We start from the raw sequence: 23,130 nt of genomic DNA on the forward strand, positions 1-23,130 counted from the left end.
ATCAAGCACAGAGGGAGAACTTGCCACCAGAGCCCCCTGCGTAATCCCCCAGGAGGTCTGGAAAGATCAGTGGGGGGCAAGAGTAAAGGATAGCTTCTCACACAGCCTGGGTAGCCCCTTCCGTTATCCTAGCAAGGAGTCTCCTTTTGTGTTTGCTCTCACTTTTGTGTTCTTATAAAGGCTTAAAACCTGTGTAGGCCAGTCTTCCCTAAAGTCAAGAGTTTCTCCAGCTTGACGATTAGAAGCAGGGGAGTCAGAGCCCGAAAAGCCAAGGAGAAACCTCCACTGGAACCGACTGTTAAGTCCAGGAGGCAGTTGCCGTGGCAACAGCCCATCACTCCCAAGAAGACCCCAGAATGCAGGTTCTGCATCCCCAAGCCAAGAGTGTTGGAGAGAGGCACTACCCGACGGGAGCAAGGCACAGACGGGCACGTTCAGTGACTGGGCCACAAAAAGAAACGAATTATCCCGGAAGCAAAGAAATGCCGTCTCTGTGGCACCCGCCTGTGCTGTTCCAGTGAATCAGTACAAACACAAAGCAGACATTTTCAAAGCAGGCAATGCCGCAAGGACAGTGATCAGAAGCAGCTGTGGGCGGGAGTGCCACAAATACTCACTGATCGCAAACTGCGCTCATCTACTATTACGCCCATAGTGTCTTCAAGGCAGGCATTGCAATCCAAAATTGTCTCATTTATTTCATTTCTGTCTATCTTCCTCACTGGCTTATAGGGATGTGTGAGCCTTGTCTATTTTGCTCACCATCAAATCCTCACTTATGAGAACAATGCCTACAACATAAGCAGCGCTCAAAAGATATATGAACAATGAGCGAGCGAGTGAATGAGCGAGCAAATAAACACAGTCTTTCCTCAACTATAGCAAGCCAAGTACAATTCGCCCCACTTAACAGAGGAAGAAAGTAGGGCACAGAGATATCAAGTTCACCCAGCTAGTCAGTGGCAAGCCTGGGCCTTAAAATTGGAACACCTGACCCCAATTCCCACAATGCCTAAAACCAATAGAGACATAAAAGCATCTTTATCACCTACTTCTCTCGTCCTCTTGGGTCCTGTGGTTTGGCAGGACTCATAGGACAATCCCAGGGGTGATGGCTTTTCATTCATCAGCTTGAGTCTAAAATCAACAGGACATTTTCTCAAACTGTGGAGAACTTTCTTTGCCACTTTCTCTTAACAACACCCCACAGTGAGCCCAGGCCTGCCTGAGAGTGATTCAATTTTGTCTTCAGCATCCCATGCAACCTTTGCCCCATCCACAGAGATAGGAGCTTAGCACCTGTGAGTGCTGAAGACGCCCCTCCAGAAGCTGACACCCAGGCTGGTGACAATCTTCTACATTCAGAATAGTGGAGTTGGTTGGTGCTGGAGGAGATTCATTAGATAAGTGCTGAATTTTAAAAGGCCCAGAGGGACAAGTGACTTGAAAAAGGTCACAAGCAAGTTGGCCAGGGAGAACTACCTGGACATATAGTTAAAGGGAAAGCAAAAAGGAAGGCAGGAAGGAAAGGAGAGACAGAGGGAGGGCGAGGGGAGGGAGGGGCCCCAGAGAGAAGGAAAAGTACCCTGTGGTGTTTCAGGCATTTCAGACTGCCACATGAGAGAAGAAGCATCTAGGGACATTTCGGGGCCTGGGGACCTTCCAGAGCCTCTCCCACTATTGGCACATGTGATCATTCCCTGCCTCCCCCCATCCAGCCATGACTTCTTGTCAGTTGATCCCACTCCGTCACTTTCAAAAGCATTGAGGAATGAGCTGATTTATCATCACAGAACCCAAGTCTCAGAAATCACAGGGATGTTGTGCAAGAACAAGCTAAGAAGAGAACTAAATTCTATTCCTTCCCTCAAAATTTCCAAAATTTGTCAGTCACACACGCACGCATCTCCCAGCCCCATTCCTGCCACAGCCACTAGCAATCCCCAAAGCCCAGCCTCCAGTCACCTGCAAGTTGGGATCCCTGGGGATTCGACACCCCCTGACACATCCATCCACCTGAAGGAGAGCCTGGCGCTGTTCTGGGCGTGCCACCAGACAGAGAGATGGACAAGGGCATCCTCTGTTAATGTCGCCTGTCCCAGGCCCTGGCTGGTGCTTTACGAACAGTATTTAATCTACCCAACAACCCTGCAAAGATCCCTTTTTAACAGATGAGGAAATGAAGGGTCAGAAACACAAAGTACTTTATTAAGAACACAGCTAAAAACCTGACTCTGAAACTATTGCTCTTTTCGTCACACCAAACTCCCAACTCATCGTTCCAATTTATTTCAAGCTGAAAATACATAGCTTTCTATTCTCCAAAATAAAACTGACTATACTTACTTTAGACTAGAAAATGAGAACTTTACAAAAAATTCATAGCAAATAATATTAAAATTGCAAATTAGGGTGAAAAGCCAAGGGCAAATGCTAAGATTTTTACCTTAATGTAAAGGGGACCCACATCAACAAAAGACTGAGTACTTCTTCATCCTCTCAGGAAGAGCCAGAACATGTTCTTTACCGAATCTGGCAGTGTCCCTGGCTCTCAGCAGAGAGAGCAGGCCAGCATAAAATTGGGTCCTCCAAGGTTTATGGCTGCAGCCTCCCCACACTGGGCTGTGACTCCATCGGGGCGAGGCATGACGGAAGGAACCTGTGCTTTGCAAAGATGGACCTTTCTCATTACGAACTGGAGAGGACTCAAGGTTTTCTCCTGTGTGGAAAGCAGTCTTCCACTCCAGTATGCTGTTCTGAGTGGAAGAGGGAAAAGGTTCAGGGTTAGGGCCAGTGTGCTAAATGTAGCTACATCTCAGGGAACATACACAAGGTGGACTCATCCATCAACTGTCTCGCTCGTTAAAAATAAACAGTTACTGGCCGTTGGTCCAAGAGATTCCTAGTGACAAGGGCAGGACCACACAGCAGAGTTTTCATCGATTAAGTGGTCCCAGGACTCACTGAGGGGTCATCAGGGCTAAAAGATGCTCTCATTTTACTGAAATGCACCCAAGCCTGAGGCAGACACCAGAATGCAAATACATCAAGTTACAAAAAGAAACACAACTCCACACGGCCCCAAATCACCCATGTCAGCATGATCTGCTTTATTCACTCCACACCAGCTCCTTGGGAAGCCAAATCCTAACCTGCAGCTACCTTTTTACTTTGCCGTGAGCCATCCAGTCACAAAGACCAGAAACGCTCAAAATCTCTGTGATCAGTACTTTCACTGTAGGAGATCCAGGTGTGAAACCAAATTGCAGCAGAAGATGGCTTGGTGAACAGGGCATCAGAGCAAAGGTGATTTAATGAATCAAAAGTTCGATGGCCTCAGCCAGAGAAGAGCCTGGTCCGAGATCTTCGCTCAGAGCCGTCTTGCCAAGGAGACTGGCAATCTCTTTCCCTTCCATTCCCGCAGTGCTTTGGAAGCCAGAAATACTCTAAGAGAGCTTAATGAAATTCTTCTTCCTGCACGAAGCGAGGACAACACCATGACATTTCTCTTCTCCTACAGCTGATCAACCCTGCTTTAAGGACCACTCTTTCTTCAAATGTATCAGCTTAACAGATCAAGCTATACCGGTCAGGTCCTATTGGCTGGACAGCCCTGTCTCTCTCTTTCTGTTAGCTTGTTTATCCTACTCTCATCCAACATCTGTGGCTCCCACAGAGACAGTTTAACTTCCTAATTTCAGGGTTCAGTTTAGCCCCCCAAGTACTGATAAGTGTATTTTCACACAAAAGAAAAATCTGAAGCAATCTTTGGGAAACATTTTGGACTTGATCTACCCACATAATCCAGCCAGAATTCCTGTAGTTTACCACCTTGGCTGGGAAGTTTCTTTCCTGAAATTCTTTGGTGCTGTATTAATTAAGATACAGGTTTGGCTGCTTCAAAAGAGACCCAAAACAATCATGGTTTAGAAAAGATAGAATGCAATGTCCCTTTTACATAACAGTCAGCATGTAAGCAATCTAGAGCTGACACCAGGGCGCCCAGGTTTGAGACCAGGCTCTTTCTATTTTGTTGCTCTGCCATCCATAGGTATAGTCTTTATCTGCACGGTCTCGATGCCTCGTGGTAATGTCCATGCTCTGGCGCTAGAGACAGAACAGAAGATAAGGGAAGTTCAAGGTAAGCTCCCGCCCTTTAAAAGCACAACCTGGAAGTTGCACACATCACTTTTGCTCACCTGATGGCCAGAACTTAGTTTACATTCTAGTTGCCAGGCAGATTGGTCTTGCAATAGTCTTTAGCTGGGCAGCCTACGCTCAGCTGAAAATTCTATTTCTATGTAAAAGTGGAAGACCAGATATTATCTCTGCCCAGCTACCAATATTTCTCCTTTCCCCATCTCCATTGCTTTCCTTTTAAAGTCAGGTTGTTCAACAGCTCTGTAATGAGAAGAATTATTGCCTAATGTACAAAACTGGATTAGAAATATGCTGACTTATTGAGAGTAAAGATGTCACATGGATTCAAACACCATATTAACGAACCAAAATGCAACACTGTGCACAATATCATTCTAAAGATCAAGACTAGGAGTATTCCTCAGTTAACACATGGGTGTGGGAGCAAGTTTTCTTGACAAATGGTTTCATGTTGGAGAAGAGTGGTAAACAGAACTGGAAAAGGAGTTTGGGTTCCACTGGGGAGGCTCTAAATGGACAGACTAAGGAGAGGATGCTTTTTCTCTCTTCATACTGGATTTTATTTTTTGTGTGCATGTTTAGGTTTGTAGAACTTAATTGTGTTTCTCTATAAATAACTAGGTGGCACACAGCATTGGGTTTTCTTAGACAAAATTTTCAGATAGTGTTTGTTCCTGATGAGGGTCAGCCTTATGCTCAGTTGTCATGGACCAAAGCCTATATCCCTATTGTCCATTAACAAGGTAACTCCATTATCATTCTTCCCCCTGCTCTGCTTCTACTATCAGTGAATCCTGTTTTTAGGTGAAAGGAAAATCTCTGAGCTCTTGAAAAATAAAAGAAATGAAAATGAGATATAATTATGTATGGTCGCAGCCATAACCATAGGGTTGGTTGGTATAAATGTTGCAATATTTTATTGGTTAGCTTCTGATCCACCACATGAAACATTTCTTTTTTTTAAATTTCAAACACTTTTCCCCACCTCCATTGACTACATAATCATTCCAACCATTGTTCCCAATGGACAAGAGACTTTTTCTGCAGCATCCAGATAGAAGGTAGGGGTTTAATGAGCATATTGTGGACTTTTGCTGGGGAAGAGGGAGTATTTATAGTGACTGCTTTAATATCTTCTCCAGCTCATTTTTTCTTTTTGCCTAGAACCCTTCACTTAATAATTAGCTCAACTTTCTCTGTGGCTTCATATATAAACACGCCACATTTCAAAGTACATGAAACAAGGGTAGTAAAACATCATGCAGTTTGAGGAAATTGAGTTCCTAAATTTATTCCCTGGGTCAGACTGGATTCCAGTAGCCTGAGATATTCTTTCAACAAAAAAAAATTTGTCCCTTTCCATTGTAAAATCCACCCAATAAAAATATTCAACCAATAACAGAGAAAACTAGCTTTAGCAGAAAGAAAGAAAAAAGGAAGGAAGGAAGGAAGGAAAGGAGGGAGGGAGGGAGGGAGGGAGGGAGGAAGGAAGGAAGGAAAGAAGGGGAAAAAGAAAAAGGAAGACAGGAAGGAAGAAAATAAATGAGGTTCCTCCTAAAAACCCAGATTGATGGTCCTTCATGTGAGCACAAAGGTTACTCCCCTTCTCACAGTAGCTTCTGAAAATATACTTCTCTTTTGCAAAGGAAAACTGTGCAGCCTTTCTTTTAAAAACTAACCCTCCATGAAATAACACATGTGCCTGGAGCTGGTCAACGAAAAAGATGATTTCTGGGTTGGTCAGACCATGTTTGAAGAATCTGCAGACTGGAAAGACCCTGGAGGCCTAAGAAGGGAACTTCTGCCCCCAAGGAGAGACAGAACCCAAGCCAGCAATTCTTGGCCTGGTTTTAATAGCACGTAGAAACCTCAGAGTGTTGGGAGGGAAAAGAAAACAAACAGCTGAAAAATCAGCTTTTTCTTTCTTCCTCCTTAGACTTTTTTGAGTTAAAAAAGAAAAGAAAATCCTCCAATGTTTTACAAGGTCTTTAGACCTCTAAACATACCAATTATTAATTTTATAAGCAAACCGACTTGCTTGTCACCCAGTAATATATCCTTAAACTAACAATGACACTTTGGAGCTGTAAAGATCCTTTTTTTTTATGTTGTACACATTCAGATTTTCCCAAATTTCATGCATCTAGCAATACATCACATTGTTTCTAGTTACAGAATATTCATTCATTAAAAATATATTGAGTTTCTGCTCCGTGCCAGGCACCATGCTAGAGTCTGAGGATAAAGAGGGATCCGATAAAGACACAGCCTCTGCCCTCATAATGCTTATGGTCATACAGAAGAGATGGGCTTTAAGCAATAATTACACAAAGAGTTAATTTTTTTCACCCATTGATCTTAATCCCCAAATCAATTTGAACCTACTTTGATATAAACATGTCACTGCCATGCCATACCTTTATTATGGAAGTGGTGCCTCGCACAGGCCTGCAGACAGGGAAGGTGTAATAAGCGTGCTCTTCCAGAAGCTGTCGATGCCACACCCATATTCCTTCTCCCTTTCATTTCAGGCTTCTGCCCAACTTCCAGCTGCCGATCTGCACTTCTCTGTCTAAAGGCTTTCTCCGTCTGCTGGAGCCTGCTCTCCCAGATCATTAACACAGCAGTGGCCCTCAGTCAAGGACTGACGGGAGTTGGTGTATAAATGCCTCAGCTGCCTCGCCTCCTGGGTAGCTTGTGTAGGAGGTGTGTTTTCTACCCTGGCCTCCAAAGTTCCTGGATGAGATTTAGCTCCATTTACACATTCTGATAACTCGCTTGACAAAGCATCCTTTGATGACTGCCTTCCCTTCTCAACTCACTTTCTCACTCTCCTACAGCTGTTCCTAGAATCATCTCTTAAATAATCACTTGCAGTCAAATCGTTCCTTCAGGGTCTGCTTCTAAGCCATTTCAAAGAGCCTGCCGCCGTGTGCTCCTTTATGGAATCAATCATCATTTGACAGTACTGACTGAACCCCGACTGTTTCATCTTTCTTATTTAATTTATTAATTTCCTATCTCTTTAAACAAGGAAAGGTAGGAGTGTCTCCTATGCGTGGTCAGTTTTTTCAGTTCTCAAGGGCACGAAGTCACATAGCCTTGTTCCTCTGAACCACCATGTCTTAAAATTTACCATCACAGCCAAATAAAATCACCTCACTTACACCTATTTCCTGCTGTTCTGTCTCTGTTGACAGAGGCAGGGTCCTCCATATAAAGGGGAAAATGATGAGAAAAGGGTGAAATAGGCCATTGGGGTGCCCTCTCCACAATAGGAAAGGGTCAAATAAGTTCAAAAAATATCATTTTAGAAGGATACAGGAACACATGACTTTTCATGAAGGCCATGTGGAGTCAGTGTTCTTCATTCCTCTTTGGGAACTCAAAAGATCTAACTATATTTCTGTTGATTGTCTCTACAAAGGAACATCTACCAAGAAGTCATCAAATCTCTCAGTTGTTTATTTAGGATGCTTAATTTAGCAAGAGTCAAAATCAACTCAATCAATTTAAGTCAGAGGGGGAGAATCTCACAGAATAGCAAAACTGTGGAAGAGCAGAGAGACAGTTGGGCTCTGGGAATGGTAGAAACCAGGATCTCCGCCCCCTTGCAATGGACTCTGCCCCTTTCCCTGCTACCCTCTGGAAAGCAATTTTATGCTTCTCTCTCATTAAAAACTGGTTTTCTCCAAGTCAGGGTTCTCGGTTATAGGCAACAAAATCTCTATGGCGTAAGGAGAAAGGGACTTTTGAAAGGACATTGGTTGTCCTCAGAATGACATTCAGCCAGTGTGCACCTGCAGTCTTACTGGCTTCTCACAGCCACCTCCATTCTGACCGGTCACGACATCCACTCAGGTGAGTCAGTGCCCAGCTGTGCCACTTGTTAGGTATTTTGAAAACCACCCCGGATAAGCTCACAAAATCACATGAGTGCAGAGAAACAGGCTTTAGACTGAGCTTCTTAGAGCAACTCCCAGAACCCAGCTAAAGAACTGACCTGATAGGGGAGCCACCACCAACTCCAGAGCCACGCTGCCTCTCCCATGCCCTGTGCCGGCAAGATGGAGGCCACTCAGCCAAGCTGCATTTTCCCGTAATTCCCAATCAAGTCTCTTGTTCATCACACAAGATGATCTGGTTGGGGAAACCGAGGCGACAATTCTATGTCCCTGCTTCAAAGGAAGCTGGGGAATGTAAGTTGGTTGTTTGATTGTGGTTTTTGGAAACTACCGTTAGGTGGCAAGATTCATAAAATATGGCACTATCAAAAGTGGAAATATTCATAATATTTGTGCAGCCACATATGACAGATGTCTGCTACAACCTCCAAGGCAGGAAAAAATGGCCACAAATCATATAGCTTATAGCTTTAACCACTGAAGAAAGACTAGCATGACTGTCTCCATTCTAGTCTAGAAATCACTGGGAATAGATCATTGGCCCAAACCGTCAGGTGCCCATCAGAGACCAAGGTGGCAGGGCCATGGAAGAACATGGCTGCTCCTAAGGGAATCATGTATATAAGGGGCGGGGGGTGACGGGGACGGTTTGAAAAGTTGGGGGAGGATGAACAATGAACAGTAGCCAAAAATGGAGTTTTGAGGGCATACAAAATAATAAGTAATCACAGGATCAGTTGAATACTATTTAGGTCATTGTTGGAGGACTCATATTCAAAAATATTTCAGTAAACTGGGTGTCAACAGATATGAATATACCAATGAAAGCTGAACATTGGGGAGTACCTGGGATAAGCTTGCTACAGTAGTCTAGTGGTTTTGTAATCAGACAGATCTAATTTAATATCTTAACTTCTCCACTTAACAATTGCATGACCATGGACAAGCCATCTAACCACTAAGAGGTCAGTATCCTCTTCTGCAAAATAATGATAATTCCTACTCACAGTATTATTATGGCGCTAATGAGGAAACACATGTAAAATGCTTAGCACATATCTGGCCCACAATAGACATTCAACACCGCTCCTTCACTCCTACCTTCCGTCCTTGGATAAGTAGAGTGGGGCTAAATTATGGTAAAACTGGCAGAGGAGCTTCAATCTTGCTTCTGGGACAAACCAGTAGAGCTGAGAAATCAATTGACATGAGAGTTTAAGGGGCATATCAGTCACCTGAGGCTTGTAACAAACGGTCCCAAATCTTTGTCACAATAATGACTCACATTAATAGAGATTTATTTCTTACTCACATCATCTGTCCATTGCCAGTCAGCTTCAATTCTACAGCATGTAGTTTTCATTCCACAACGCAGGCTGAAGCAGCAGCATCACATGACAGTGTGAAGGCAGAGGAAAAAGAGAACAAGGTGGAGGACACGTGATGACCCTAAAAGCTTCTGATTACAAGAGGCACATGTCACATCAGCTCACAGTTGACTGGCCAAAGCAAGTCACATGGCCAAGCAAGATATCAAGAGATAAAGATTTATCATTCTCCTGCAGGAGCAGCCCAGTAGGGACAAGGCAGTAAACACAAGAACTAACATTTGTAACACCAGAAGAAAGGAGAGACTATTATTTGAGCTGTCTATAGAATAACCTCTCCTTGGCCCATAGCAACATCAGGGGATATGTGCATCAGTCTTTACTGTTTTAAATGTACTTTTTCACTTTCAATCATCCATTTAACCTTCACAAGCCTGTGAAACATTATGACGCTCAGGGAGATCCAGGTCCCTTGGCCAAGTTCTCATGGCCAGCAAGTGGCAATTTCACTTCACCCCAGGTCTAGGACCAAATTAAATTCCCATGCTTTAAAGCTTGCCTTCAAAGAAAGGGAAGAATAAAGGTGGACTTAAGCTACTCGATTTCAAGACTTGTTACCACGCCACAATTAAAAAAAAATCCAGTGGTGGTATTGATACAGGGAACTAAATAGAAAATCTAGAAATAGAAAATCCAGAAATAAAAATCCAAATTAATTTTTTACAAAGGTGTCAAGGAGCTTCAATGGGGTAAAAGATAGTTATTTGACAAACGGAATTATTTTGGCCTAAATATGCATAGGCCAACAAAAAGAATCTCAATCCTTATCTCATACCATATATAAGAAGTAAAACAAATTGGATCTATAAAACTACTGGGAGAAAACACAAAAGAAAATCTCAGTGGTCACAGGTTGGTCAAAGATTTCTTAAGTCGAACACAAAAAGAAAAATATATAAATTGAACTTCATCAAAATTTAAAATTTCACTCTTCGAAAGACAGTTCAGAAACAAACAAACAAACAAATAAAAGACATAGTTAAGGAATCAAGAAGGAAAACCACAGACCAGGAGAAAATATTTGCAAAACAAATATCTGACAAAAAGCCTTGTATCCAAGATACATCAAGAACTTTTAGAACTCAAGAAGAAGAAAAAATGGACAACAAATTTGAACAAATACTTCAGAAAAAGATATACAAGTGAAAAATAAGCACATGCAAAGATGCTAACCATCATTAGCCATCAGAGAAATGCAAATTAAAGCCACAACAAGATACCACTACATACCCATTAGAATGGGTAAAGTAAAAAGACTGACAACACCAAATGTTGGTGAGGATGTGGAATAACTGGAACTCTCATACTTTGCTGATGGGATTACAGATACTTTAAAAACCGATATGGCTATTTCTCATAAACTTAAATATACACTTGCAACACAATCTAGCAATTCCATTCCTAGATATGTACCTAAGAGAAATGAAAGCATATGTCCATACAAAAACACATACATGCTCACAGCAGCTTTATTCATAATTATCCTAACTGGAACAAGCCCAAATGCCCCACATCTGGTGAAGTGATAAACAAATTGTGGTATATCCATGCATTGAAATACTACTCAGCACTAAAAAGGAATGAACTAGATATACACTGCCACACGGAAGAATCCTAAATGCATCATGCCAAGTGAAAGAAGGCAGATTCAAAAGGCTACAAACTGGATTTCTTTTACGTGCGATTTTTTTTAGAAGGCAAAACTATGGTGCTAGAATCAGATCAGTGGTTGTGAGAGGCCAAGAGGTAAGGAAAGGAGATTGACTGCAAATGGGAAGGAAGGAACTGTTGGGGGTGATGGGCCTGTTCTATACCTGATTGTGACGGCTGGTACTCAACTGTACACAGTTGTCAAAACTCATCAAACTGTGTACTTGAGACTGGCGAATTCTATGTTATGTAAATTATACCTCAATAAAGAGAAAAGATAAAGAAACAAACAAAACCGAAATAATCTGCTCACCCCTTCCTGCCCTTTCTGGAACGCTCTTGTTCCTGTTTGTGTACTGTATGAAAAATGGGGTACCCTTCTTTGAGTTGTGGGTTTTTTCCCGTTGTTATTGCCACCATTAATCTTTCTGGCTAAAATGCAAATTCTCTGAGAGGAGAGAATTATTGAAAAGTGACCTGAGCCAATCTGATTCTACACAACATTGGTTCATTTGGTGGAAACAGCAGCCATGGTAGAAGGTGGAGGTGGGTGAGGGCTGGCTGCTCTCCTCCATACTCCCCACCCGCTTACATTGATGGAAAACCTCAAGCCAAATTCTGCCACATGTACAAATGCTTACTAAAAATCAACGTGCAAGCAAGCAAACACAAAGCCATTTATAAAGCCTGTTCGATAAGTCCCACGAAGTCTAAGCTCTCGACTTAGCTGTGCTCTGACCACCGCCTCACGTGAAAGGTTTATCTGAGACACACAGGACAGCATTCCAGAAACAAGAAAGATCTGTTACTTGCACAGGTGGCATTAGGTAAGCAGACATCCTCCTAAACCAATGGTGGCATTTGGGACCATTTAGGGATCAAGTATCTGTTGCCTGTCCCTAGGGTGCAGGCTCCAGGCCTTGCTAGGTGCTTCTACCCTATGTATGCAAGTGGCCCTGAAACATGTTAGCCGTCCACACATCTCCAATGTATTCAATTTCATCCAACAGAGAGCCCACTTTCATTATGCAGGCTGCTACTAGCTACTACTTTCACCAATAAAACCCCTTTCTGACATTCACATGCTAATTAGAAAAGCCTAACGTATTGATCAAGATATGGCCATCTTCAGAGTTTGAGTGCCTGCCTGAACTTCCTGATTAGAAAGAAGCTGGCCATGCCCCAACTGTGTTTTCTTGGCAGGAGCTGCTACCCTTGGAGTTGAAGCTTAAACCAAATAGGACAAACTTAAGATTCTCTGCCTATGCTGAATTTTTTGAAAGTAAATTATAGAAAATTGAAAGTAAATTATAGACATCTTTCCAAGAAATATCCTCTCTTCTTTAAAACTCTTCTCTTTGATTTCTAATAGGTGCTTGGTAACAGTTAATATAAGCCAAGCAAATTAAGAATGGAGGGTTTTTAAGTTTTTAAGCAGAATGGAAGGAAGGAAGGAGGGAAGGACGGAGGGAGGGAGGGAGGAAAGGAGGATGGAGAAAGGTTTCTGGCCTCCAGACCCTCCTTGTCTCTGAAGGTGTGGACGCTCAGCTTCCAGTGCAGCTTTTTGGGAGACTTTGGGGCCTGGTAGGCTTTTTAAACAAATCCAAAAATAAGGAGATGATGTGGTCTGTGAAAAAGCTAAGTCACTCTGTAAATAAAACTGGGGAATTTGTGGAGTGAAAAATAATTGCCAGAGGCTAATTAACAGCCTAAAATTAGTCAGATTAGCCCACTGAAGCAAGGCTCCTCTAGGTCACTGAGTTGGCTATTTCAAGGAAGCTCCTTTTCCCAACCCCTCCTGGTCACCCTCCAAGTCCTTTCTTCTACAAGACCAGTCCCAGGAGTCATGGTGTCAGAGCTGCTCAGGGCTGAGCTCAAAGACAGGAAAGAGAAGTGATGGTATGGCTAGACAGGGGGCCAGGTGGTCTTCTGATCCCAAACACCATCCTGCCACCTGCCACTCCAATCACTTCTAGTGTATCTTTTTGTGGCAGCATGGCACAAGCTTTGGGATTCAAATTCTGGCCTGCTACTCTCTAGGTCTATGGTCTTGGGCAAATTACTTCATTTCTATGAACCTCAGGTTCCTGGTATAAAACCCAAAAACAACAACAAAAATATAAGCAAACAAACAAAGCACAGCACCTACCTATAGTGGCCATCTAATATTTCTTCTTGCCTGGTATCTATCCCTCTGCTTGTAACAGCACCCCATTAATCTTTAGTGGAACAGTTCCTCACTGCTCTTGGCTTATGTGGTTCTGGTGAACCCACCGCCATTGAACAGGTTGTCACATGACCAAGATCTGGCCAATCAGCATACTCTGTCCTGCACCACAGTGAACTGTTCAGCTAGGAGTTCATGACCCAGCCGGGATCACGGACTCAGCCCTGAGACCTACGTTGGAAGTAGATTCTCTCTGTCTTCTGAACTTGAAGCTGATAATGATGTGGGCCTAGCGGTGCTGAAGTCAGCACATGGAGAGAGGCTGCCTGAAAACGAAGCTGAGGAGAGAAAGAGGAGCACCAAATCCTGATGGCTCGAGCACGCGGACAGAGCTGGGCCTGAAGCAAGGCCTCCCCAGGGATTGGTCAGTTCCAGAAGGGAATAAATTCCATTCGGGCTCAAATCAGTTTGAGGTGGGTTCTCTCTCATCTAAAAACCAAAACATCATGGGCTCTGCAATCATAATGCCTGAGTTTAAATTGTGGCTCCATGCCTCATTAGCTGTGGGACCTTAGGAAGTTTCCCTAATGTCTCTGGGCCTCAGTTTCCCCACTAATGAGTGGGATAATAATAGCAACAACTTCCTAAGGCTATTGTGAGGATTAAATGAGTGAATACACATAAAGCACTTATAACAGGGTCTGGCACATTGAAAACCTTATATGGGTGTCCGCTATTTCATTCTAATAATTATTATGTTTTATTTTATTATAATAACTGCTATTATAATATATTTTTATTATAATTATGTGATTGATACTTATAATTATTGGTATTTTTTTAATCTCATGGGTTTATAAGTTTGGGGGAATATAGCTAATAAGTTTGAGTAAAATTAAGAATTGTACAGGACAGAGCAGAGTGGTTGCCTCACAGAAGGAAGGAGTCAAATTGCATCTGGTCCAGCCTAAGACCCAATTAGCCCTATCGTCTTTTTTTGCTAGACTGATTAGACTGGTAGAGCATTTATGCCATAGATGTATTTAGGATATATCTTAATAAAACACAGGACTTTGTCAAGACCCTGATGATGTCTATATGGATAAGATTAAGAACTCTGAGTCAAGTTAGGTGATCATATTTGACTAACCAATTAAACCAAACTTCAATGAGAAGGTGAGATTTGAGCATGATTTGGAGTAGAGAGCATTAGTCTTGAAAATATCTATAGGAAGAGTTTTCTGGGGACAGGGAGCAGCCAGTGCAAAGGTCCTGCCAGGCATTTTGGAGGAGCAGCTGGATTAGAACGAGCGAGGTGGATTATTGTGGGAGACGTGGGCAAAGAAGCAAACAGGCCCATTCGTGAGGGAGCCATAAACCATGGTGAAGACTTCAGGTTTACTCCATGTGAGATGGGGACCCAAACACGGTTTTGAGCAAAGGATTGACATCTGACTTTCGTTTTTAAAGATCACTGCAGCTCCTGTGTTCAAAGTCGACTGTCGGTGAGCAAGAGCAGAAGCAGGGAGGTAAGTCAGGAAGCTGTCTGGTATCCAGGTGAAGAAGAAGGCATCTCCCAGCCTGCTGGCCCTATTTCTCTCAGACCAGCTTTCTCCTGATAAAGAAACTAAGCCTGCCAACTGCTTCAAGTCTCACGTCCTTACAGCAATGACTAGAGGACAAAGGCCTCCTTCCCTTTAATTCTCCTTAATTCTCTTAAAAATAAATAAGCCCAGAGAAAGGCATGCCCCCACTTGACATTCCACTTGCCATCCTACCACAGGCCTAGCACACAGTTGGCACTCACTGAATGCATTTTGGAAAATAAATAAGAAGCACATAAACACAGACCTGCTCCCTGGTTGATTTTGTGGGCTGGGTCATAATGCACCATATCCATCCCCATGCCTTTTCTACTTTATGACTGATGGTCCTATGTGCAAAGTGATGAGATGAAGTTCATAGGGATGGCCAATGGCTATGAGAAGCACATGGTCATACCCAGAGAACTGAATTCCTGGCCTCATTAACATCATCATCTCAATCAGTTATTCTTTCCTAGACAATGAGAAGTAATATACAATTTGAACCTTAGGCAATATATTTTTGAATCACAGAAAATTTTGTGATACCAACGTAAGTAGGAAGCCACTTTCAAATATTTTATCAGCATTTTAAAGTGCAGAATAAGTGCAGAGTCATCAAGTAAAGCATAAAAGAGAACAAGAAGGACATGGAGAAATGTGGAGCATTTAAATCCGACCCTGAAACCAGCAGTCCAAGAATCTGACCTGTAGACACATATTGTTTGGCTTGCACAGTAGTGACCCACTCACTGATCTTAATTTTTTAAATTAGTGGATGATATGTAAAAACCAGGATTCTTCACACAAACTCAGATCTCCAGCTTCTCGTTAAAATGTTACACTACCTAGCAATGTCGAGCCACAGTTCCCTTGAGGCTTTGATCAGCTGGATTTCCTTTAGCAGCAGCTTCGTCACTCCCAACAGTGTTCTGCTTCTAAAATTTACAATACCGCTCTAGTCTCCATAAAGAAAAATTTGAACTCGCAATCTCTAATTTAAGTATATTTTCTGCAACATCATACAAAACAAAATCCAGAGTAGTGTTCTAGAACTAACGTGGTAAAAGAAATCTCAAACCATCGAAATGCAAAACTTACGAGTAAGAACAGAGAAGTTTTATTTTTTGTTTTTGTTTTTCTGAGGAAGATTAGCCCTGAGCTAACTACTGCTAATCATCCTCTTTTTGCTGAGGAAGACTGGCCCTGAGCTAACATCCATGCCCATCTTCCTCTACTTTATACACGGGACGCCTGCCACAGCATGGCTTTTGCCAAGCGGTGCCATGTTCGCACCCGGGATCCGAACCAGTGAACCCCGGGCCACTGAGAAGCGGAACGTGGGAACTTAACTGCTGCGCCACCAGGCCGGCCCCGAGAGAAGTTTTAAATTGGGTATATTTATATTCTAGAACCAGGATGAAACAGGCTAATGTGTTAATTTTGGCACATCTATCATAAGTGGGACCATTACCCTTACCAAATCACAGAAATAAATTTAGAGTCATTCAAAGTCATTAGAATTATTAGTTCCTACATAAGAAAAGCAGGATTAATAAACCCTTGCCTAAGAGGAATCAGTTCTCTGGCCTATGTCTGCTATTCTAAACCATAATTGCAAATTCCTAGTGTGGATACATCATAACCAGGAACTGGAGTTGACTCAAACTACGAACCAAAAATTGGAAGAGATCACACTAATTTGTGAATTATTTTTCTCTAAATTGTGGACTCACTCAAAAAGATTTCTATGAAAACCAATAAAATTCTATTGAACTGATACAAACTATAACTGAACCAGTGTTTTCTAAAACAATTGAACCAGAACATTAGAACATTATCTGAACTAAACCAGTATTTTTTCTGTTTGCATCACTCCTGATAAGTATCTTTAAAAGCCTTCATGTTTTTGTTCTGGTCATTGTGTATATCAAAGCTACAGAAATACACTTCCATCAATCATTAACTCTTTCCAATTCTGGCAGACACTGCTAGTTGCCTACCAAATACCCATTCCATTCTATTTCTTTAACAAAACCCAGATTTATTCAAGGAGACAATGTATCCAACTTCCTTTTCCTAGCCTCCCTTGGAACCAAGTGTGGCCACATGTTTAAGTTTCAAATTACAAGATTTAAGCAGAAGTTGGGCGGAACTTCTAGGAAATCTTTTTGCCATGGACCATTCTATATTCTTCCATCCTGGAATTCAAGTATACGACTAGAGCTCCAGTACCAGAAGACAAATTTAAAGATGGAAGCTATGCACTAAGGATGACTAAAGAAAAATCAAGAGGTGGTGATATTGTTGACATCATAAAGCTCCGTCCCAGCTCCAGAATTCTTTCTCGTAAGAGATAAATAAACCTTTATTGTGTATGAGCCATTGTTTGGAGGACTTTCTGTCATATGTAGCTAAATTTATTCTAACTTATAAAGAAAGTAAGCTTACATTATAGAAAACATCTCAGTACATCGTTTTACTCAACAAATATTCATTGAATACCTACTGTGCATCAAGCATTGCATTATGGATACTGACATATTTCCTGCTTTCATGGATACAGGAAAAAGAAAACTTGGCTAGGCAACTAAATCCCAGACTCAGCCCTACTGTTACCTAATAAAGTCATTGAACTTGGACAAGCCACTTCACTTCTCTAAGCCCCAGTTTCTTCACATGTGATATGACGAGGTTAGACCAAATTTTTCTAAGGTCATTTCCAGCTCTCCCGTTGTATGATTCAGCCAGTTTCCATAGAAAGCCAATCACTTCCTCACTACCCATAGAGAGCTGTCCCACCCTCAGTCCCTGGAGGCCAGTGAATATGATCCAGTTGATCTTCTTCAACCACAGTTGACAAGACCAAAGCCAGACAATCAGATTCTCCTTTCTGAGAATCTGAAATTGGAATACTGTGTCACTGAGTCAGTTATGTGGTGCTGGGCACTTGAACTGAAAAGGCATGTGGAATGGGGGTCAGAGTGGGTGCCATGGCAAACCAGAGTCAATATGAGCCAACACTTAAAGAGCAGAGACACATGAAGCAGCAGGGAAAGTTGTCTGCATGATGGAGCAGGAATACGCAAGAGGAACAGACATGAAAATCCAAAGGTACAAACCTGGCAGCCCAACAAGGCAGATTTAGTCCTTAGCTGGATTTTCATTTGGCCCACGACATTTTTTTAAATTAGAATTAGTTGTCAAGATTTTTAAAAGAGGAAATTTTGCATAAAACTCGGAATTTCCAGCTTCTCTGAATTAGTGGAAGATCTGACGACACGAGGCCCTCTTTCTTGCATGGTCACAAGAGCCTGAAACAGAGCTGTCTAAACAAGGTGAGTTATGTCAGTGCCCGCCCCTCCTCCTGAGCTTCCACCAGGGCTGGGCATTCATTTCCCTCCCTGTAGGGATCTGAATTTGAGGCCCAGTTCCAGGCAATGTAGCCTCATGAGAAAATGGCAAGCTCACCGGTGATTATCCAGTTTCGATGCCCTCTCTGTAGTCCTAGCTCTGCTTTAATAACTCTCCTAGAATACATATTGGATTCCAGAGCCCGCAGTGAGGAAAGCCGAGAAACAACACAATGACGTGTTAAAATCCCCAAAAGGCACAGGAATTGTCTGAACCAGGTACTTCTGGAAGCAGAAGATTAAGGTGGGACTAACAGGAATATTGGTTAAAAACCAGATTAAAGGGAGTTCCAGTAGATTTTCACTTTGACCAAGAGGGAGCAACAGGGACCAGATTTATCCTCCCACCAAGACACAATTTATGAAACAGACAAGATATAGAAACAATTGTTCTCGAGACATTGGCTATTAGGCAATGAAGCACAATCTTATTGGCTTAAAAAGAAAGATAAGCATTCTGACATTGGGGGTTCCCTAAAGAAACAGTATAGCCAGACAACCCTACAGAGAAGCCCACAGTCAACAAGCCCCACTCATGAGTCAGAGCTTCCAACTGGCATTTCAATATCCCACTCTTAAACGTGAGCAGACAACTAAAATTAGAATTTATTCTGAGAACATGAAGGAATAGAAAGGGTGCTTGAACAGGCGGCTGGGAAGCATTATCAGAAAGAGACAAATTATCATTTTCTTTAGGGAGAAGTCATTAGAAAATGTCCAAAACTTAAAGTGCCCAAAAAAGTAGCAATTTAAGCCCATTAATAAGATATGCGAAGATAAATATTAAAAGAACCAGCTGAAACAATTGGAAATGGTTGCTTTTTAGGAAGGGAAAATGGGGAGAGATGGGGGAATTGCTGTAGTAACAAGTCTAGGAGAATTATGTGATTCTTTGAATTATGTGCCCATATAACTTTTATAAAAATTAAGGGGGGAAAGTGAAAGAAAATCAATTCGAGATGACTAAAGCTCATGAAAAGTCAATGGATAGGATGACCACATACCTCTGCTTGCCAGAGACATTCCCGGTTTTCATCTATTAATAGTGCTCTCTTTCACTTTCCGAATATCTCAGTTTGGCTAACTTTGTAAGGGATGTGTCAGGCTGACACCTCCTGAAACCACTGATCAACCTTAACATTACATTAACATGAGACATGGTGCCCTCCTCCTGTGACGCAACAGGAAGTGCACAGTACCACCTACGACATATCCTTGCCAAAAAATATAAAAATATAAGAACTTAAATCTAATCAAGTCTCTTGGTCAGGGTTTCTCAAAGTTCACATAATTCTTTCTTGCGTGAATAGGATGTTTAGCAGCATCCCTGGCCTCTAACCCCTACATGCTGATAGCACCACCCAGCTGGGACAACCAAAAATGTCTCAACACATTGCCAAATGCCCTGGAGTGGGGGATCTCCCCAAATTGAGAACTACTGCTCTACATCTCAGTACCAGTTTACAGGAAATGGGATGGAGAAATAGGTTAAAGGACTCCAGCAGGACACAATCAACCAAATTCAGAATGTGGGAAATTCTAGAGGACAGATGACCCAGTTTTTTCAACAGACATATGGCATGGGGGACGTATGGGAGGAGGGACTATTACAGTTTAAAAGCCCTTTTTAAAAAAATCAACAAGTGCAATGTGTGGACCTTGTCTGGATCCTGATTTAAACAAATCACACAAAGACATTTTTGACACAATCAGAGAAAATTAAGGATGGGCTAGGTATTATGGCACTAAGAAATACTGTTAACTGTGTGAGTGTGATAATGGTACTGTGGTTACATTGTTTTTTAAAGCTTTCTGTTAGAGATACATATTGCTGTATTAATAGCTAAAATGGTATGAAGCCGGTCGGCTGCACAGAGGAAGTGAAGACTAGATAAAACCAAAGTGTCAGAACAAGGAGGATTATTGGAACAGAGCGATGGGCACATGGTTATTCATCATACTCATCTCTTTACTCTGAGTATGTTTGAAATTTCCCAGAATAAAAACTTAAATGAAAGAAATAAAATCCAAGAAATTAATAAAGCACGGCTTACTGGGAAGCACAGAGACGGGGAGTCCACAGTTCAGGGTCACATTCCTGGCTCCTCCGCTAACCAGTCTGGTCATTTTAAGCAGAGAAGTCCTTTCTCTGGCCTATAGAATAAGGGTCTTGAGTTAACAGATTTCCATGACTCCTTCCAGGTGAGGTTTTGGATGATTCCACGACATCACCTGAAAAAGTGAGTTGAGTAACAGCCCTGAAGACCCAGCAGTTTCAAAAGGCTGAATTTGTGGTGGAGACGCTGGTGGTGAGTTCTGGCCCAAGGTTCCCAGATACCCTTCTCGGCCCCTCGACTAGTTTAGAAGTAGCCAGTCCCACTGCGCAGGAACATTCTGAATTAGAAAGCGCCTGCCGGATGGGGCTTGCGTCAAACCCCTCTTTAAGCGGCTGTGGCTGCAGTTTGAGAGTAACTTGTCAGGAAAGTGTGAATTACAAGTCAGTATTACAAGAGTGTTTATTTTCGGCCTTTCCAAAAAACAGTGAGAAAGAGAGAAGCATGCATAATAAAACAGCCGGGCATCTGAGGCAAAAGTTTGCTTTTCCTGATCCGCTCCCTCCCACGTAAGCCTTTAACTACAGGTATCCTTTTCCTGTGAACCTGAATGCAGCCCTCTCTAGGTTTGGGGAGGAAGAACTAACAGGAAGAGGGCAGGTGGAGAGAGATGGAGGAAGGGGGTACCAACCATTTATCGTGGGCGTGCAGAGCTCAGGGCGGCAAAGGAACAGCAGAAGTCCAGTCCCTGCCGAGCCCCACTGCAACGAGATGATTGACGTGGGACTGACCGCCCAACGCCGCCAAGGAAACCCTTCTTAGAGAGAGCTCCCCCAACAGCCCCTGACAGCAGCATCCCAAACATCTCTGCCCTTGCTCTGAAGAATGCAGAAAACGGGCCTTGCCTCCGTATATAGAGCATCGCCCACGGTGAAGGGGAGCGGGGAACTCACACCCCTTCCATTCCCCGCACCCCCATCCCGGTCCCTAACTGAAACCTCAGCTTCTCTCCCTCAGCGTACTGGCCTACTCACAGACTTCCACCTTCAGAATGACCTTCCGCAAACGCAAACCTGCCCACGCCCCCGGTCTCCTCTTTAACATTTTTTCACAAGCCCCCATCGCTGGTGGGATAAAATCCAGCGTACAGGACCTCCAGCAGAAGCAATGAGTACTAGCGATTTTAAAGCATCCTCAGAAATAGCAGGAGCTACGTGACTCCCTTGTATAAACCGGGAAGGAGCGTCTTTGTAATGTTCATCCGCCAGGCCTAGGAGCAGAACAAAGGAATCAGCTGAGATGCTGGTGCTCTTAGCCTTCGGCCTCGACCCCCTGGCCGCTCCCACTTTGCACCTCTCTAGTCTCCCTAGACCTCTTTTGTTATCAGATGACAGCCTCCCCACCTCCTCACTCCCCGCAGAGAGTGCTGTGGGACAGCAGCCCCAGACAGTGGGTCCCCAGCCTGAGGGGGTGCAGGGGATGGAGGCCCCAGGAGGGGTAGATGGTATATGTCAAAAGTCTTATTCTTCTAAGTCATCAATCAAAGCAGCTCAGCAGGCAGCCCAGAGGCAAACAAGGACCCCGAAGGTCCCAGAGAGCCTCAGGGAGCCAGCAGAAGGTGGACCAGGTAGGTTCTGGAGATGGAGTGCAGCTGCCTGTGGTAGCTTCACCAAACAATGTTTAATTGCACAAGTAGCTCAGAAATAAATTCTCCTGAGAAAATACTTAAAACTATTTCAGATTAAGCTACTATATTGGTTAGGATGTATTTAATTGTAACAGAATGCCTGGCTAGCAGTGGTTGAGGCAACAAAGGCATTTAAACATCTCAGGTAAGAAGCAGCTAAGGAGAATGGTGTCTGCTTTGAAACAGCAAGAAGATGTCAGGATGCTGGACTGAGGTCTCTACAGTTCTCCTGGCCTTTCCCTCATGGTCTTAAGATGGTTGCCATAGCTCCAAGCATCACCTTTTCAAACAACATCACCCCAAGACTGAAAGGAAGGGAAGAGGCCGAACTCTTCCTCCACTATACTCTCTTTATTATTAGAGCAAAAAATACTTACTAGAAGTCACCAGCAGACCAGGTCACATACCTACCCCCAGACAAATGACGGGCAGAGAAGAGTTGTATAAGTATACCTGGCTTAGACCAATCATGATTTGACACCTGGCCCTACCTTCCCTGAGCACAGTGCTGCCCTTTGATAGCTCAAGAAAATTTGAATTGTTAACGTGGAGGAATGGGGGGAGGGTGGGAAATGACTGCTATAGGGCAACCAACAGTGTACCACAGCTAAAGTCCCCTTTGTCACCTCTAAGCTTGAGCCTCTTCCCATCTCCCCAGTGCAAACCACTACAGTAGTCCCCCCTCATTGTGGAGGATACATTTCAAGACCCTGGTGGATGCCTGAATCCACAGATAGTACTTAACCTTATATACACCATGTTGTCTCCTATACGCACGTACCTATGATAAAGTTTAATTTATGAATGAGGCACAGTAAGAGATTAACAACCATTAATAATAAAGATGGCTTTGGGGCCAGTATTGAGTAGAACAAGATTTACTTGAACACGAGCACTGTGATACCGCCACAGTCATCTGATAACGGAGCCAGCTACTAAGTGACTAACAAGCAGGTAGGTATACAGGGTGGATATGTTGGACAAAGGGATGATTGACATTCTGGATGAGAGGGAGCATGATGGCGCAAGATTTCATCACGCTACTCATGAATTGTTTATTTCTGGAATTTTCCATTTAATAGTTTCAGACTGTGGTTGATCTTGGGTAACTGAAACTGCGGA

This window comes from Equus asinus, chromosome 6 (genome assembly GCF_041296235.1).
Source record: "Equus asinus isolate D_3611 breed Donkey chromosome 6, EquAss-T2T_v2, whole genome shotgun sequence".
Taxonomy (NCBI): Eukaryota; Metazoa; Chordata; class Mammalia; order Perissodactyla; family Equidae; genus Equus; species Equus asinus.